Source organism: Phasianus colchicus, chromosome 35 (genome assembly GCF_987193195.1).
Source record: "Phasianus colchicus chromosome 35, bPhaCol1.hap1.1, whole genome shotgun sequence".
Taxonomy (NCBI): domain Eukaryota; kingdom Metazoa; phylum Chordata; class Aves; order Galliformes; family Phasianidae; genus Phasianus; species Phasianus colchicus.
The window spans coordinates 940,244-958,727 of NC_143470.1; the positions used below are offsets into that span (position 1 = coordinate 940,244).

The 18,484-nt window shown below is 57.7% G+C and overlaps 1 long non-coding RNA gene across 3 annotated transcripts; it reads left to right on the forward strand.

The window, feature by feature from the left end:
• Positions 1-370: 370 nt before the first annotated feature.
• Positions 371-12,739, forward strand: LOC149913713 (uncharacterized). Of its 3 annotated transcripts, none has more exons than XR_016461025.1 (7): positions 371-609; positions 1,833-2,009; positions 2,109-2,299; positions 2,436-2,543; positions 2,626-6,729; positions 9,729-9,857; positions 10,069-12,739. It is a non-coding gene; the product is annotated as an uncharacterized LOC149913713 (long non-coding RNA). The 3 variants fall into 3 exon arrangements; XR_016461024.1 differs by having other exon boundaries at positions 1,833-1,970; XR_016461026.1 differs by lacking the exon at positions 2,436-2,543 and having other exon boundaries at positions 1,833-1,970.
• The last annotated feature ends 5,745 nt before the right edge of the window (positions 12,740-18,484 follow it).

The following is an 18,484-nucleotide window of genomic DNA, read 5'->3' on the forward strand; positions in this document are numbered from 1 at the left end:
CCCATCACCCACCTGTCAATCTCAAGCCCTCACCCCAATCGCAATCCCACATCCCCGATCCCAATTCCGATCCCAATCCCATCCCCTATGGCAATACAGAGCACCCCGAGGCCCCGCCCCCACAGCCGCTCCGCCCCGCCCCCGGCCTCTCACTGGTCGGCGACACTTCCGGTCCGTTCGCGCCTCTCATTGGTCGGCGGCAGTTCCGGCCCGCCTCCGGTCTCGGATTGGTCGGCGGCAGCGCCGCCGGCTCCGATTGGCTGAGGCGCCGAGCGCGGGAGCGGCCGTTGCATCCGGCTCGGAGCCCGCCGTCTTTCCTCTCCGACGCCGCCGGTCCCGCAGGCGCCGGCGCTGCGCGCCGGAGCTGTGCGTGCAGCACCGAGACGGAGCCGCGGCACGACGGGAGCGGTGCTGAGGAAAGCGGCACAAGCCGGAGGTGTGCGGGAGAACGGCTTGGGCCGGGGCCGGGGAGAGGAACCGTGCGCGGGATGCGGGGCTTTGGGACGGCTGAAGGACTCGGGGCCCCAACGGCCGCAGCGCTGCTGCCCGCATCCGGGCCGTGCCCCCCCGAGCCCTCCGGCGCTGCTCCCGGTGCCCCCCGTGGCTGAGGTGAGCTGTGGGTCCGGGGGGCGGTGGGGGAGATTCGGGGGGTTGTGGGAGTTTAGGGGCTGTGGGGGCTACAGGGGGGCTGTGGGGTAATATGGGGTATGGGGGGTATACGGTAATGTGGGGGAATATCAGGGGATGTAGGGGAGAGTCGGGGGATGTGAGGGTATAGGTACTGTGTGGGGAATATGGGGTTGGGGGGCTATCAGGAGGGATGTGGGGTTATGAGGCGCTTTAGGGGGGCAGTAGAGGGCTATAGGAGGGTATGGGGCTCTAGGGCTTCGGGGGCCTTAGGGGTGGATATAGGGGTTCGTGGGGCTATAGGGTGCTTTATTGTGGCTACAGGGAGATTGGGGCAATAGCAAGCTGTGGGTACTCTAGAAGTGGTATGGGGGATATGGGAGAAAATGGGGCTATGAGGAGGATAGAGGGGGATATGGGGCTATAAGGCACTGGGGGGACTTTAGGGGGTGTTTTAGGGCTATAGAGGGATATAGGGTGCTATGGGGCTATGGGAGCTTAGGGGGGGGCATGGGACTGTTGGTGGCTATTTGGGGAGCTATACAGTTGTAAGGGAAGATCATAAGGGGATATGCATGGGCTATCAAAGTGTTACAGGGGATATGGGAGTATAGGGGGCTTTATTGTGGCTATAGGGTGATATGGGGCTATAGGAAAATGTGGGGGGACTATAGACGGGTTATAAGGGGATAGGGAGGGGTATAAAAGACTGGGGGACTCTTCGGGGAATCTATAAGGGGTAGTGGGATGGCTATAGGAGAGTTCTTATGGGATATGGGACTACAAGGGGGTGTATGGGGGATACGGTTCTCTAAGGGGCTGTGTGGGGCCATAGGGTGATAGGGGGCTCTAGGGTGGGCTCTAATGGCTGTGGGGCTAGAAGGCTCCCCCCTTACTTTCATAGAATCATAGAATCACCAAGGTTGGAGAAGACCTAAAAGATCATCCAGTCCAACCGTTCACCCACTACCAATAGCTCCTACTAAACCATGTCCCTCAACACAACATCCAGTCTTTGCTTGAACGCCCCAGGGTCGGTGACACCTCCATGGGCTGTCCATTCCAGTGCCTGATCACCCCTTCTGAAAAGTAATACTTCCTAATGTCCAGCTTGAATCTCCCCTGCAGAACTGAAGTTTGATTGGAATAGAATAGCACTGTTTTGTGGTCTTTAATCTCACACGTGTTTTCTCCTTGGGCTTCAGGTACAGATATTGATTAATAATGACTTTGGAGAAGGTTTCACTATCCAGTCTCCTGATCAGGAAGAAAGAAGAAGGTTTTTGGAGGACTTAATCACGAGTGGAGCTGCTGCTGAACCTCCACTTCCAAGAAGCAGGCAGGTGAGGACGTTGTGCATCTCAGCCTTTCCTCACTGCAAGGTACCAGCGACTCAGTCTGTGCTGTGTGGTGATTTTCCACCAGCACTTCTGCTTGTGCCTGATCACCAGGCATCCGCTAACGTTGTCTGCTGGCTTTAGGCTGGGCAGACACGGGAAGCACTGCCTGCAGCAGCACCGGCTGAGCTCCATGTGCCAGAGGAAGGAACGCGGCGTCTAGAGGAGCAGGAGGAGGAGAGCCTGCGTGACTCCGCGTGTTCTGCAGGGCCGTTCCTCACAGACTGCTGCTGACAGACGTTTGGGGCACTGCAGAGCCTGTTGGTGCAGAGGAGGTAAAGCGGTGTTGGTCTGTAATGCCATTTGATCTGTGTTTATGCAGAATTTCCCCGTGTTTGTATTTCTCAGTGTTTGTGGCCCTGCTTCTGTTCAAAGATGTCAGACCTCCGTGCACCTTTCTTCCCCCTCCAGCCTTCCTCCTCAGTTACTCGCATCCTACTGCAGTGAAGGACTTCCCTTGCTCTGTATGAATGGTTCCTGTACAAGGGCACGGTCATCAGCCTGTAACAGATACTGAAGGTGATGGTTTTGTGACTGCAATTATGGAGTTGGCTTTGTAGTGGCAGTTGCACCCACTAACATGCAGCTCTTTCTGACACAGGCAGCAGAATGGGCAGCGGTACTGCAGCTTCTCTGGCAGTCTTGCAGCTACGTCAGGAAGTAGCAGATGTGGATTTGAAAGAAGAACTCAGTTCCTGGGACGTTCCCCTGTTCTTCCCCTAGCTGTCCCCTTGCCCCAGCCCAGATTCCCCTTGCATTCCTGTAGGTGTCCCTTCCATCCCCCTGGCTGCCCCTTGCTTTCCCCAAGAGAACCCATTACCTTTCCATTACAGCCCACCCATAATTCCCTCAGAGCGAGCCCCAGTACCTCCCTCCTCCCTCAATACTTTTCCTGCAAGACCCCAGTAGCCACCCTACAGCCCACCACAGAACCCATTGCCCCTTAATAACCTCCTCAGACTAGGAACTTCTCCACTACAGCTGGCCCAAAACCTCACACACCTCCATAGTCCCAAGCAGCACCCCATATTCCCCACTAGACTCCAACTGACCCCCATTATTTCCTCCCTGAGATCTCCCTAATTGCCTCCAGGGCTCCTTAGCAACCTCAGAGACCCTCACAGTCCCTGACAGGAACCCTGCCACTATTCCAGGACCCCAGTAGCCAACCTGGGCCCCTCCTCACCGCCTTCTCCCTCCAGAGAGCACAGAATTGATCAATTCTGGGGCAGGGGCAGCTGCAGCAGGAGAGGAATGCAAAGCTGGAGCAGGTGCAGGGCACAGATATGGTTGTGAGTGATGAGGGGGGCATGGGGATATGGGAGCAGAGGAATGTGGGAGGATATGGGGATATGGTCCACAGGCTGCAGGAGCAGAGTGCTGCGCAGGAGAAGGCAACATGTGAGGTAAAGCTGGGACTTGTGGGCGTGGGAACGTGGGGTGGCATGGGGATGTAGAGGGTCTGGGGTCATGTGGGGAGGGGTTTGGAGTGAGAATGGGGGATGTGGGGTGGTGCTGGAATGCATTTTTTGATTTCTTCCTGAGAGGGGATTAGGGTTTCCTGTGGCCCAAAGGTGGGGCCCTGATCCATAACCTCTCATGACCCCATAACCTCATAGAACTCAGCGTGACCCCAAGGCTCCACATGACCCATATCCCTGTGAGCACCATAACCCCGGATGAGGCTGTGGACAGTAATAGGTCTGTTCTGGGGTCGTTCAGGGGACGCTACAGGGTGGCTCTGGGGTCGCTGTACATCAGCTGCCTATAACATCTGCTGACCCCCGGCTTGCCCCCATCTTGCTGGGCAAGCTGGGAGTCCAGGGGCAGCGGGGGGCTATGGGAGAGGTTCCATGATCAGAGCAGATTCACCACCAGCTCTGTGTGCGGGAACATCAACCCCACTGAGCTGTGGCTGTGTCCCTTATCTGCCCCATTTCATAGCAGCCCCAGAGCCATCCTAGAGCAGCCCAGAACAGCCCCATCACTGCCCACGGCCCGTGGCCAGCAGCAGTTCCACCACCAGCAGTGTGTTGGGTAAAGGCAGCTCCTAGGTGTGGCTGTGCCCCATAGCTGCCCCAAAGTGCCCCTTTGGGGTCCTCCCATCCGTGTCCTTTGGCTGTCCCACAGCTTTGTAGGGCTTCCCCCCATCCCAGCAGGTCCCCCCAAGTGCCCGTGGGCTGTGTGAGAAACGCTCTCATCACTGCTCTTCCATCAGGCACAGCTCTCCCTGCAGCAGCAAAGCTCATCTGTTATTGCTATGGCTTCTCTGCACTCTCCCTCCTCGTGGTGAGGGACAAAACACGCAGCTGCTCAGTGAGCTCCTTCTGCTCCTGTAGCTCTCCTCCCTTGGCAGTCCCTGCTCTCCTGTTCCCTCTTGGCTGGGGACTGCAGGCTCACAGTCTAGGCCACGCATCCGCTCTGCTGTTTCTCTAGGTGAGGTCTGTGGCCAACCTGGTCCTTTTGGTGTTATTGTTTGCTTTCCTATGCAGACAGGCAGGCAGGATTTCTGACAGCTGTTGCCATTGCTGTGTCTCATGCTCTGTCCTGCACCTGTGCCTTCCCTCGTGTGCAGTCTCCACCTTCCTTTGGTCAGAACATCCTGGCCCTGCTGTGCTCTGCTCAGCATCTGTCTGCTGAACAACAGCACAGCTCTCACTCTGATCCTACCTATCTTGCTATCCCTGCAGGTGTTAGAATGTTTCCTGACCGCAACAGCTCAGATGATTGCCAGCAGTACCCAGCTGACACACACAGCCATGCTGACCACAGCAGGGTGCAGCTTCTTGTTGCAGAGTCCCGTAGCATTGGGTGACCGTGCAAAAGGGGAATCCCACCACTGCTGTTCTCCATCCTTCTCCTGCACCACCATGCATTCCTTCCTCCTCGTGCTGTGCTGCCATCAGAGCTCTTTGTCCATTTCTCGAGGTCTTTGCAGCAGCTGCTCCAAGTCCTGATGTTGGTGCCATTTCTTTACCACTGTCCCTACTGCTCCAACATCCCCAGTCTGGGACGCCTTTTTGTAAGGAGGTCTGCTGTTCCTTCTGCAGCTGACTTGGATTTCTTCTCCCACTGTCCCCATTAAGGAGTTGATTTCCTTCAGTCCATCCCAGCTCTATCCCTGGTTCAAGTCTCCGTCATTGCCACACAGCACCGCAGCACCCAAGCTCCTGTCCCTTCCTCAGTCTCGGTGGGATCGCTTTGCCACCAAACCTTGTGACAGGTGTTTCCCTGCAGAAGCATTCATGTCCTTCTGGCTCTTTTGGACAGTTCCCATCTCTCCAAACTGTGAGAAACAGCTGCAGCCCACCCCATGTCGCCTTTGGGGCAGTTCTGGGGCAGCCCCACCCTGAGGAGTAGATGCCTTTTCCCCACACACAGCTGGTTCTATGGCCACATGGGGTGAGGTCACGGGGTTGTGGGTGATGTGGGGGTCCTGCGGGCTCACAGAGTTATGGGATGACATAGGGTCAGATGGCACTGCACAGAGTTATGTGGTCAGATGGGGTTAGAAGGGATTGTAGGGTCAGGTTGGGTGATAGGGAGTTACGGGTCTCAGAGTGTTATATGGTGGGGGGGAGGTGGGGGCAGGGATCCCAGAGTTCTGGGGCCACATGGCAGTGGGTCGCAGCGTGATGGGGGCAGGCAGGGTCAGGGAGTGCCAGGGTCGTGTGGGGGTATGGTTCACACAGGGCTGTGGGTCATGTGCAGCCATGGGGTCACGCACATACAGGGTTATGTGGTCATCTTGGGGTATGGCTCATGTGGGGTCATGGATCGTGGCCCCACCTTTGGGCCACAGGGATCCCCAGTCCCCTCTCAGGAAGAAATAAAACCACTCCAACACCGCCCCACCTTTTTACCTCAGACCACTCCTCACATCCCACCCTTCCCTCTATGTCCCCATAGCTCCCCATATGTCTGTGTCCCACCTGCAGCGCATGTCTTGCCTTCTCCTGAAGAGCATTCTGCTCCTGCAGGCTCTGTTTCCACATCCATCCCATGTCCCCCACATGGATATCCCCCACACCCCCCCCACAAAGATCTGTAGCTTCTCAAGTTCCTCCTCAGACCTGGTACACCTCCCTCACACCCAGCCCAGGACCTCACAGCGACCCACAGTTCCCATCAACAACCCTTATCCCTGCTCTGGGCTTCCTCCTTATCCCCTCCCTGTTTCCTCCTTCGGACCTCCCTTACCCACTCCAGGACCCCCTTGGATCTCACAGCTCCCCACAGTTTCTGACTGGATCCCCATCACCGTCCCAGGACCCCCACAGCCCACCTGGCGCTGCTGAACCTGGCGTCCTCACTGAATTGTGCCACAGTGCTGCACCCTGAGCCCTTCTCCAGTGCTGCAGATCCCAGGGCAGCGGGCACTGCTCTGTATGTCTCCGCCCGGCCCAGGAACGCCATCCCTGCGCTGCCTGTGGAAGTCTTTTCTTTGCTCCTGGCACATCTTCCATCTGCAGAGCACATGAGGAGTGTCCCTCAGACTGCGCTCCAGGTTAACCTGCAGCATCCAAACGAGGAATCCCGCAGCAACCCTCATCTCAGGATGGGGCTACAGCTGTGCCCCAGTGCCTTCATTAAAGAGAGGAGAATGAAGGAGCGTAACGGGGCATCTTTCCTCCTGACATTTCCCACCGTCTGCGTGTTGGCTGAGCCGTGGGAGTGGCATTTGGTCATAGAGCTGTGAGTGCAGGTATGTGTGCAAACAGGGGTGTGCAGAGATCATAGAATCATAGAATGGCCTGGGTTTTTAGTTTTCCGTGTGTGTGTGTGCACATGGCTGTGTGTAAGGCTGGAGCTGCGCTCTTGTACTCCAGCATGTGGGTGTGCAAAGTGATGAGTCTGCACACGTGTGTTTGTATATGAACACTGATGTGTGCATCAAGGTCTTTGCACACGGCTGTGTGTTTTTTCACACATTTGCATGCACATGGGTGGAGTGTGCATGCAGGTGTGCAAGGATGTGCTTGCATGTGCATGTAAATGCACAGGTTTGTGTGTGGGGAAGTCTTTGCACGTGGGTGTGTGGTTCTGCACACCTATGTGCACGCAGATGTGGGTGCAGGGGAGCAGCTGAGGTTCCTGGGAACAGGAGATTCCTGGGGGAGGTGGAACTCACACGAGAGTGCTGGAGAGCACAGGGCCGGGAAGCAGAGCTCTGCGCTCTGCACAACAGCCTGCAGGATGGCCTGGAGCGCTGATAGAAGCAGGATAGAGTCACAGAATCACACAGAATGGCCCAGGTTGGAATGGACTTTAAGCATCATCTCTACCACCTTCCCACCACAGGCAGGGCCACCAACCTCCACATTTCATACCAGACCAGGCTGCCCAGGGCCCCATCCAACCTGGCCTTCAACACCTCCAGGGATGGATGGGGCATCCACAGCCTCTCTGGGCAGCTGTTTCAGCACCGCAAGTAAAGAATTTCTCCCTGACATCCAACCTAAATCTTCCCTGCCTCCACTTCAAACCATTTCCCCTTGTCCTGCTGTTCTTTACCCTTTCAGAGAGTTGACTTCCCTCCTCTTTAGAGGCTCCTTTTAGGTCCTGAAAGGCTGCCATTCGCTCACCCCACAGCCTTCTTTTCTCCAAGCTGAACAAGCCCAGCTCCCTTAGCCTGTCTTCTCAGGGGAGGTGCTGCAGCATTCTGATCATCTTTGTGGCACTCCTCTGCACCTTCTCAACATCTCTCTGCCTTCCTTGTATTGAGGGCCCTAGACCTGGACGCAGTACTCCACAGTACTCTGCGCTGCCTCAGCTTCTACAGGTGGGTGTTTGGGGAGGGAGGGGGACACCGAGATGGGGACTGGGGCTAAGGGAGCCAGGGGCCATGTGCTGCTCTGCTTTGGCCCCGTGGGGCTTCTTTGTCACTCAGGGCCTCAGCCTGCGGCAGGAGGTGCTCTGTGTCCCCTGCACTCAGCTCTGGTGAGTCCCCCCAGTGGTTGGCCCGCAACCCCCCAGTCCCTCTTTCTGACCTTCAGGGTCAAACTCTCCTCTGTGCTCCCCTTCCCACCTGACTACTGGAGCACCCTCCCAACTCCAGTTCCCCCATTCTGATTCCTGCAGTCCTCCTCCACCCCCCACCTCACTGCCCCCTTCTCAGTTCCCTCCCCATTCCCCATTCTGACCCCCAGGGTGCCTTTCCTCGTCCCCTTCCCCTGTCGCACCCCTCCTATTCCCCCATTCTGATGTTCCTCTTCCTTTCCCCCCCTCTCCGCCAGTGTACCCCCTGAATCCCCCATCCAGAATCACAAAATCACACCATCACCAGGGTTGAAATCACCAATAGCTCTCACTAATCCGCGTCCCTCAACACAACGTCTCAGTGTTCCTTGACCACCTCCAGGGCTGGTGACTCCAGCACTCCCAGTGCAGCCCATTCCAGCACCCGACCACTCTGTTGGAGCAGTAATATTTCCTAACGTCCAGCCTGAATCTCCCCTGGTGCAACTTGAGGCCATTCCCTCTCGTCCTATCGCTGTTACATGAGAGAAGAGACCAGCCCCCAGCTCACCACGGCCTCCCTTCAGGAGTTACAGAGAGCAATGAGGTCTCCCTGAGATCCTTCTTGCAATGAGGGGCCCAGAACTGAACACAGCGCTCGAGCTGCAGCCTCACCAGAGCTGAGTGCAGCGGGACAATCACTTCCCTGCTCTGCTGCCATCACCATTTCTGATACAGGCCAGGATGCCACTGGTCTTCTTGGCTACATGGGCACATTGCTGGCTCAGCTGCGTGCCAACCCATTACCCCAGGTCCGTTTCCTCTACGTTGACTTCCAGCTGCTCTGCCCCACGCCCATAGCGGTGCCTGGGGTTGTGGTGGCCAAAGTGCATCTCCAGTTGACCAGGAAGGCTGACAGATGATGGAAAGCAGCTTGGCTTTTCACCTCCCCCAGCTCCCCAGCACGCTTGGATGAATCTCATCTGGCCCCACGGACTTGTGGCAGTCCAGGTGGAACAGGATGTGAACTTTGGTTGGAAATGCAATGCCAAGGGCTGCACAACTGTGGGACAGTTCTGAGTGTAAGGAAGGGCATCTGCTGGGTGAGTGCTTTGCTGGGTGAGCATCGCCCTGCTGAAGAGCAGCCGTTGTCTTTGCAGACAGCCACATCCACGGGGATTGGAAGCTTTTTCTGCCTTCCGGCTCTTGGCTGTTGCTCTGAGAGTGGAGGTTCTTGCCCGGAGAGAACCACCAGCAGAAAGGATCCCACGCGTGGCCTCTGAGCCCCTTCAGGCAAACCAGCTGGATGAGCGTGGCCTGTGACCTTGGCTTGGAGTTAAGCCAGCAGGCTTTGCCCAAAGCAGAATGACCTGTGGGCACAGCGTCCAGCAGGGGGAAGTGACCAACAGCTGGAGACAGCAGCAGCTTGAGCAGCGCTCTTGAGGGAAAGCCTCACTGTGAACACAGGCCCAGCAGAAGAGTAGCTTGTCCCTGTGCTCACATAGTAAGGTCTTCCTTTCTGACCTGTTACCTCTCAGCTGGTGCCTACAGCTGTGTGATGTGCTCTGCAGGAAGTGCTGACGTTTTGCATTTCACCTTGTCTTTCATCTTGCTTAAAAGCTTAGAGGCCATTTTAATTTCCACAGCCGTGAGCTCTGTGCCGCAAGAGCTCTCCAGCTTCTTCCTGTGATGTGAGGCTGTATTGTGTCTACTTTAAGTCATGCTCTTTTCCCTTTTCATTTTAAGGTAGGAAAATTAATTTCTGGGCCGGGAGGAGAAGAAATGCGACAATCTTCCCTGCACTGTTCAGCTTGCCTGAGTTGCCAAGTGTTCCTCATTTGTCTTGTACCCTTCAATTCCAAGTCCAGGTCAGAGGTAAGCACCTACAGTTAAGTAAGCGATTTCACTATTTATTTCTGACTGTGGCAATTCAGTTCACAAGTCACACTTCATTTACAGTGCCTGCCTTAATTCTGACAAAGCTTGCAGTTGCAGCTGACTTCCCAAGGCTGCAGTACATGGTGGTGGCACAGCCTTGGGCTTCTGCATTTGTGCTAAGGCCACATTTCCTTTCCCTGTCTTGCAGGTCAGCTGGCGCTAGAAGTGGACGGTATCCCAGTGTGAATGAAGGTCAGTAGGAGCAGCTGCTGATGGGAGGAAGGAAGTGCAGGCTACTGGACCTGAAGCATCTCCCGGTACGGTAGCAGAGGAGGCGGTAGTGATGCTGGGGGGCAGTTGCAGAAGAACGGGAGGAACTCCTCAGCAGGAAGCCACAACCCCTGCAGCAAGCTGCAGGAGACTCAGCACGTGTGGATGCCCAGGAAGAAATGCAGGCCCGGTGTTTGAGCAGCGCTGGCCACGGAGTGCTGCAGCCCAAGAACAAAGCTATTCTGCCTTTGCCGAGATGGCTTTTCAGGGTGGACTAGTCTGTTCTCACAAAAACCAGAGGGCTGACTCATCCAAATGCTTGCTGGTTGCTTGGAAGCCCAAATCCTTCAGTCTCCAAGCTGGGGGCAGCCTGGGGGCAACATCTCCTGCGTGTGATCATGCGGTGCCTGAGCGAGAGGATGAGCCAGGCTGCTTACACAAGAGGCATCTTAATTTCTCTGTTTTGTTACTTCAGATAACGCCATTGGGTGGCCCTCGTGTCATTTTCTTAAAATTTGGTACCAGCCCTGGTGACTCTGGGCCAGAGCCCAAAAGGCAGGAACCAGTCCAGGAGCTTAAAGTCACGGCCCCAGTTAGAGAGGCTGGCACCAGCCCTGGGACATAAAGATGCTGCCAGAGAAGCCAGCAGTGGCCCTGGGGCCTACAAACAGAGCCAGAGAGGCTGGCCCTGGCCACGGGACCTGAAGCCACAGCCTGAGTGGCCAGCACCGACCCTGGGGATTAAAGCCCAGGCCCAGCCAGAGAGGCTGGCACGAGTCCTGGGCCTAAACCTGAAGCCACAACACAAGAAGCCAGCACCAGCTTCGGGCCTGAAGCCACAGCCTGAGAGGCTGGTGCCGGCCCTGAAGTCTGCAGCTCCAGCCAGAGAGCCCAGCACCAGCCCTGGGGCCCAAAGCCAGAGGCAGAGGCCAGCACCGGCCCTGGGGCACACAGATGTGCTTCCCACTGGTTTCTACTCATTCCTATAGGACTCCACTGACCACTCTGAGCCCATACTGGTCCTCACTGGGTTTTACTTTGCCACACTGGACTTCTCTGGTCCATACTGCTGTGCACTCCTCCCAGTTCCCACTACTTCCTCTGGGACTCCTCTGACCACTACGAGGCCATACTGCGTTTTCATTGGGCTGCACAAGAGTCATCTTCACTTCTCTGTTGCTTTCCTTCAATTAACCCCCATTCAATCACCCCCATTCACCCCACTGGGTGACCCTGGCGTTGGTTTCCTAAAACGTGGGTCTAGGAGGTGACCACTCCCTTTGCCTGTGATGAGAGCACAGAAGCGATGCAGGCACTCGCTGAGGTCACAGTCGGTGCCAGGGTGGGAGCGTTTGTGCCACAGCTGGTGAGCAGAGCTGGTGCTCTGGTGAGCGTGCTGCACGCAGAGACTGAGCTCTGTGCTTTTCTTGAGAGAGATCACCCTGTGAGAGCCCACTGGAAGCAGCGCTGCGGCGTGTGTGTGAGCTGGGCACAGCTCGGGCTGAGCAGTGACCAGGTGAGCTGGGTTTGGTGCTGGCTGGTTGCCGGGAGGTGTCTCAGCAGAAAAGCTGGGCTGGGGAGGAGTTCCCAGCTCCAGCAGTGCCCTTCTGGCTGTATCCAGAGGAAATGGGTTCTTGTTGAGATTCCATCCCACGATTCGGTGAGGATGATGAAATGTCATTCCTCCCCTGGAAAACTGCTGCCGAGCCCCACCTTCATGTCAGACCTTTCCAAGGAAGCAGAGCGCAGACTTCACAGAGTGCAACTTGTGGCTCACTGCTCCATGGATTGCTTGGTGTGCCATACCCAGCAGGTGTTTCACCACACCGCGCTGCAGTCACGGCAGAGAGCCAGCTGCTCAGCTGTGGACATGGACGATCAGCACAGCTGTGGGGGAAAAGGGGACCGGGGGGCACTTGCTGACAGAAGCCATGGCAGTCAGACACAAGCTGGAGCTAGTGATGGGCAGCTGTTGCAGCCAGCTGATGTCCAAGCATTGCCCCCTCCAGAGACTACATTGCATGGCAGAAGAAAGCTGGGACAATGCTTCTTCCTCCTGATTTTTCACTTGTTGATACTTTCTGTAGGGTTCCTGTCCAGAAGGAGAACTCAGGAGTCAAGGCAGCTGAAGATTGCAGTTGCAGTGCTGTAGGCGATGTCAAGTAAGCATCCGTTTGGAGTGCAGGAAGGGGCAGTGAGAAGTGTTTGTGTCAGTTTGTGTTTGGGCTATCAAAGTAGCACCTTTCTGCTTCCCGGGGGGACATGGGCTTACTGGACACTACTTCTCTGCCTGCTGGTGTCTGTGAAATCAACATACAATCTGTTGTTGTAGGGACAAAAGCAGTGCATCTGTGGAATGGTGCGGGGATTTACGGTTACCTTTCCTGTCCTGATTGATAGTGGGAAGCCAATGTTTAGCCTAGATCCCTTACTGTGAACATGGTACGGGTGAGCTGGCATTGACTCTTTGGGATTTTGTTGCTTTTCCCTGCAGTGGCGACCAGCTCGGATGCGCTGGAGGACATCACGGACATCCAGGGTTTGCTGTCTTGGATCAACGGTGAGTTTGGGGGCTGCAGAGCTGCAGGTGCGTGTTTGCACAGAGTGGGTGCGGGAAGGCTATCATCACCATTTTGGGGGATGTTCTTGCATTTTCAGACGTGGCAAGAGCTGTAGAGGTCCCCCATGAGAACCCCGGCAGCCCTGCCGGGGATGCCCAGGATGCTTCGTCGCTGAGCTCCCTGACAACCCCAGGGACAGCAGAGAGCTCAGCACACAGCCTGCCTCCGGGACGCCCGCCGACCCCTTCTGGGGGCTCCCACCATCCCCCGGGTTCCTGCCTGAGCTGCAGTGTGGGCTGTCGCAGCTGCGCCCCATCACGCCACCTGCGAGTGCCCGGCTCAGTCCACGGCCGACCACGCTGGCTGTCACCACGCCTCCCTCAGCCCAAAGCGCACAGCCCACCGAGGAGGTGCAGCAGATGGAGCCCCAGGAGGTTCAGGCTCACTCGCCCCCGTCACCGGGCTCTGTCCCCAGCCGGGTTGCAGAAAAGAAGAAGAGGGGCAGCACCAAGCGGGCCAAGTGCCCTGCGCCTGCCGGCACCTCCCAGAAAGGGGAGAGCTCCCAGCAGGAGCAGCCCACCACCAGCGCTCCAGCCAAGAAAAGGAAGCTGCCGCCGCGCAGGGAAAGAGCAGAGAGAAAAGGCCGCAAGCGCCTGTGCCCAGCGAAGCTGTCTGGGGCCAGCGCAGGAGCCAGCAGCAGCGGGCAAGCGGGCACTGCCAGCGAGCTGCGCGTGCACTTGTGTAAATCCATCCAGGTCGTGCACCCGCTGGGGCAGAGGGTGACTGTGGTGGGCCCGGTGCGCCAGCCACCCTCTGCGCAGCCCCAACCCTCGGCCAGCACCGGCCCTGCTGCCCTCCGGCCCCAAGACAGCGGCACAGACAAGGCAGCGCCGGCATCTCCAGGCAGCACGGGGCAAAAGGGGGGCACTGCCGAGAAGACGGCGCCGAGCTGCCTGCGCCCGTCCCCGCAGAGGAGCTCACCGCTGCGGAGGGACCCACCATCACCACCACCACCACCACCACCACCAGCAGTGCTGCACCAGCAGCAGCCTCGGCCGCAGCGCCCCGGGGACTTTGTGCCCTGCGTGGGGCCACGGGCGGGCGGCGGTGCGGTACCCATAGTGATGGAGGTGTCGCTGCCCATCACAGCCGAGCAGCGGCCCGAGCGGGAGCGCATGAAGAAGCTGGCCCAGGAGGAGCGGCAGCGGGCGGCCCAGCAGATGAAGATCGGCCCCGTGCAGTTCCTGGTGCAGCGGGAGATAGACATGGCCATAGCCGACCAGTATGGCTACCCGTAACCCTGCGCTCCTCGCCGGCCCCACAGCACCAGGCAGCAGCGGCAGCGTTCCAGAGGCACCGCCAGCGGCCCCATCCCTCCTTTCCAGAACCAAGCTGTCCTCCGGAGTCATCGTGGCAGTGGGATGGGACGTCATCTGGCAATGAACTCTTGTGGGATGGGAATTTTAGGATTATCGTCCTTCCTGTTACTCCTTGTTTTCTATGATATGTTATTAAAAGCTTTGTGTTCCCTTTGCTGTGTCCCTCTGCCTGCAGTCATTTGGGCCCTGTCACAGCCCCCAGCTCCTCATACCTGCCTCTGGGGCAGGATGGGGCACCACAGATGGCCGTGTCCCTCTGCTGCCACCACCAGCCCCAGCCTTCCTCTCTCCCTGCAGTCCTTTGTGCAGCGGGATGCAGAGGGTGTGTCACACAGCTTCCTGTGCTGCCCAGTACCATGAATTGCTGTGGGGATGGGCAGCAGGCACGGGTAGACGGAGGGGAATTGCCCTGGCCAGAAGAGACTCCGACAGGGGCAGTTCCCATGCAGGGGTGAAGCAGGAGCAGCAGGGCCTGACGTGCAGAAAGGCATGAAGATAGCTCCCAAGCCATGGCTCTTCTGCCCCCACGTTGTTTGGGTCCTGCCAGTTTTGTCTTCAGACAGGGACCCAACCAACTCTGTACACACACAGCAGGATTTGCCATCTGGCTGCCGCTCACGAGTGCTGCCCCCCAGGGCTCAGTACTGGGGCTGCTCCTATTGAACACCTTCATCAATGATTTGATGAGGGGACTGAGGGCACCCTCAGTGCCAAATCTCACATTCCGAGCCCACAGTCAACATCCCAACCCCACATCCTACAGCCCACATCCCAATCCCACTTCCAAATCTCATTCCCAGTCCCTCATCCCAAACCCATCACCCACCTGTCAATCTCAAGCCCTCATCCCAATCGCAATCCCACATCCCCGATCCCAATTCCGATCCCAATCCCATCCCCTATGGCAATAGAGAGCACCCCGAGGCCCCGCCCCCACAGCCGCTCCACCCAAGTTTAGTTGCAGTCAAGAAAAAACAGTCACAATTAGGGATTGACAAAGAGCGCACGGCCTGATTTGTCCAGCGACATTCCATGAGCTGCTGCACTACTACTGGTCCAGAGTAGAAACTATGCAGCTTTGGACCACCAAGCTGCCATCCTGGCACTGCTCTCGTTGGAGGCAGTGCTCCAAGTTCTCCTGCTGTTGCTGACACCTGACGTTGCCCAGTTAGGACTCGGCCACTGCGCTCGGCTCCACCCCCTGTGCCACACACACGTGTACAGCCCACCACCCTTCCACCTGCTGTGCAAAAACACCATCCCATCTTGCACACTTCGGCCATATTGCCTTCCTCCTCCTCCCCCCACCAGTTCCCATTCCTGCTTCCCTTCCTGTGCCCACCCCGCTCCGTTGCTGTGGCCCCAATAGCCTGCCACCCCCCTTAGCCCTCCGGTTTGCATGAGGCTTTGCATCGCTTCCTCTGTGCACAACCCCCCATTGCTGTGCCCCTTCTTGCACCCCTCTTTTGCAGCACCGTTTAGCCATCCCCCCCTACTAAAAGTACAGCTAACTCAGAAATCCAGATTGTTTTTAATTAGCGTTTTTTATTAAAACACAGCTTGCAGCCAGTGCTGTGAATCTTTATCACCGGACTGTGAGCTACTCCTGGCAGGGAATTCTCTCTCTGTACCATTGGTTTTGTAGCAGTCACTGTTACCTTTGCCTCAGTATCCCTCTGGGTTCTCTGTACGTGTCCCTTTCTGGAATCTTACCTCTCATTGGGAAACCCCTCACAACCTTTCCTCTTTGCTTTTCTGTACGGAACATCTGTATTTTATCCTCCTTTATATTAACTTCTTTCTAACCTTTGGGCTGTAATACCCCTGGCAATGAAAACACAAATTGCATTTTAAAGTGACGCTGCTGTGTTTTGTACCAATTTCCAAATTTTTATTTTATTATTATTATTTTTTTAATCAGGACACATTATACCTGTTGCGGAGCAGTGTGGCTCCACAGCTGCACAGCACAGCATCTTAGGGACAGCTTTTATTGAGCTGGCAGGCGTAACTGCCGGACGCCGGACAGGCGGTACATCCCCTGCACCACGCCTTGCTGCTCAGTGAATGCAGCGCCGCCCTGCAGGACCTGGGGGACTACAGAACATTAAAGATCACCGAGTCCAACCGCAACCTGACCATCCTCCCCTCACTCTAACAACCCACCACTAAATCATGTCCCTGAGCACCACAGCCAGACGTCTTTTGGACGCATTCAGGGACGGTCAGGGACACATCCCCGCTTAGCCAGGGCTGCTGAAGGATGATGGAGAGCGGCTTTGCAGCCACATCTGCCAACTCCCTCAGCACCCCAGGCTGCAATCCATCCGGCCCCATGGACTTGTGGGCGTGCAGCTTTCGGAGCAGGTCCAAAGCCATCTCACCATGGGTTATGCCTATTCTGTTCCCCATCCCTATCTACCAGCACAAAGGGCTGTGTGACCAGGGAACAACCCGCCTCACTGGGAAAGACTGAGGCAAAGAAGGCACTGAGTACCTCAGCCTGATCCGGATCCTTGCTCGCTGCGTTCCCCCGTGTCCAACAGGGGATGGAGATTCCCCTTCCCCTTCTTCCCTTCCCCTTCCCTTTCCCTTCCTTCCCTTCCCTTTCCTCCCTCCCTTCCCCCCTTTCTCCCTTCTTCCTTTCTCTCTCTCTCTCTCTTTCTTTCCTGTCTTTCTTCCCTTTCTTTGCCCTTCTTTCTTCTCTTTTTCACTTTCCTTTCTTCCTTTCCCTGCTTCCTTTCAGCCTAGCTCTCACCGTGTTGTCCAGATCCCGGTGCTCCTTTTCCCATATCTCCACGTTCTGCCCGGATCCCAGCGTTCCACTGCGTCTCCCTGCGGATCTCCCACCCCACAGCCCCACTCCCTCCGGGCCGCCATCCCCGGAGCTCCGCCCTCCCCCTTCCCCTCCCCCAGCTCCGCAGGAGATCCCTGAGGGCTCTCCGTTCCCCCCCACTCATCTTCGGCCCCCGCCGTCCCTCCAGCCCCACTCCGGCTTCAGGCCGTGCGTGCAGGCCGCGTTGCCGTGGCGACGGCGCGCCCTCCCTCATGGCAGCGCGCGAAGCCGGCCCCGCGGCGACGGCGCATGCGCGACGGCGTCGCCGTAGCGACGGCGCCTCAGCGCGCCTGCGCCGCTCCGCTGCCGCGGCGCCTGCGCCGTCCCCGCCGAGTGACGTCATCAGCCCCGCGACCCGAGCGGGAGGCGGCCGTGCGGAAGTGGTGCGGGGCAGCGCGGGGCTCCGAGCGCCGCCTCGGCTTCGACGGGTGGGCGTTCGGGGGGGGCACCGGGGCGGGGGCCGGGCTGAAGGGGGTTGGGGGCCGCGTGCCGCTCCGCGTTGCCCCGTGGGGTCTCTGTGCCGCTCGGGGCTTCCGCTCGGCGGGGGCGGCTGCCCTGTGTCTCCCCGCCTCCCCCACCCCGTGTGTTTCACTGCCCTCCTCCCCTCCCCCTGCCGCTGGTCGCCCACAACCCCCCCGTCCCTCCGTGTGACCCCCGGGGTTGCTCCTCCGCCCCCCCGTTTACCCTCCTTCCAGTTCCCCCGTTCTGATCAGTGTAGTCCTCTTCCACCCCTCCCCTCTGTGCCTCCCCCATTCTGACCCCCAGGGTCCACCTGTCTGCACCTTCCCCCCCCGATCCCTCCCCAGCCCCCCGTTCTAAATCCCTCGTGTCCCCCCACCCCGTCACGAGTCTCCCCATTCTGTCCCCTAGAGTCCCCCCACTTTCCCAGTCCCCTCTATCTGACCCCCAGAATCCCCTCTCCTCCCCCAGGTACTCCCACTCCAATTCCCCCATTCTGATCCACAGAGTCTCCGATTATTCCCCTATTCCCCTCTCTTTGACCCCCAGGGTCCCGTGTCCTCCCTTCTCCCCCCACCTCCTGGCCCCTTTTTCTGACCTTAGAGCCCCCTGTACCCCCCCCGTGTACTCTTCCCTGACCCCTGGAGTCAGTTTCCCCCACTTGGACCTCCATTCCCCCCAACCGGACTCCTTTTCTGCCCAACAGAAGCCCCCCGCAACCTCTGGCTCTCTCCTCCCACTCCTCCCTCCGGCCTCAGATGCACTTTCTGCCTTGTAGAGGCTCTGTTCACCCCTTCCCCTTCCACAGCCCACTAAATTCCCCTCCAACTCTTTTTCAACCCCATAGGCAACCCACTCTCCTCTTCTCCCCCCAGTACTCCCCTGAGGTCTACCCCAGACTCCCCTTCCAACCCGTAGAAACCTCCCACAACCCCCAGATTTCCCCTGCCACCCCCTCTCCATTCCTATACCCCCTTTCCTCCCAGTAGAGACCCCACTCACCTTTTTTTTCCCCCTCACAATCCCCCGTCCACTCCCAGACCCCCCTTTCTGCCCTGAAAAGCCCCCTCTTCCCCTTTCAACCCCTCAAGTTCCCCTCCATAGTATTCCCCACCACAA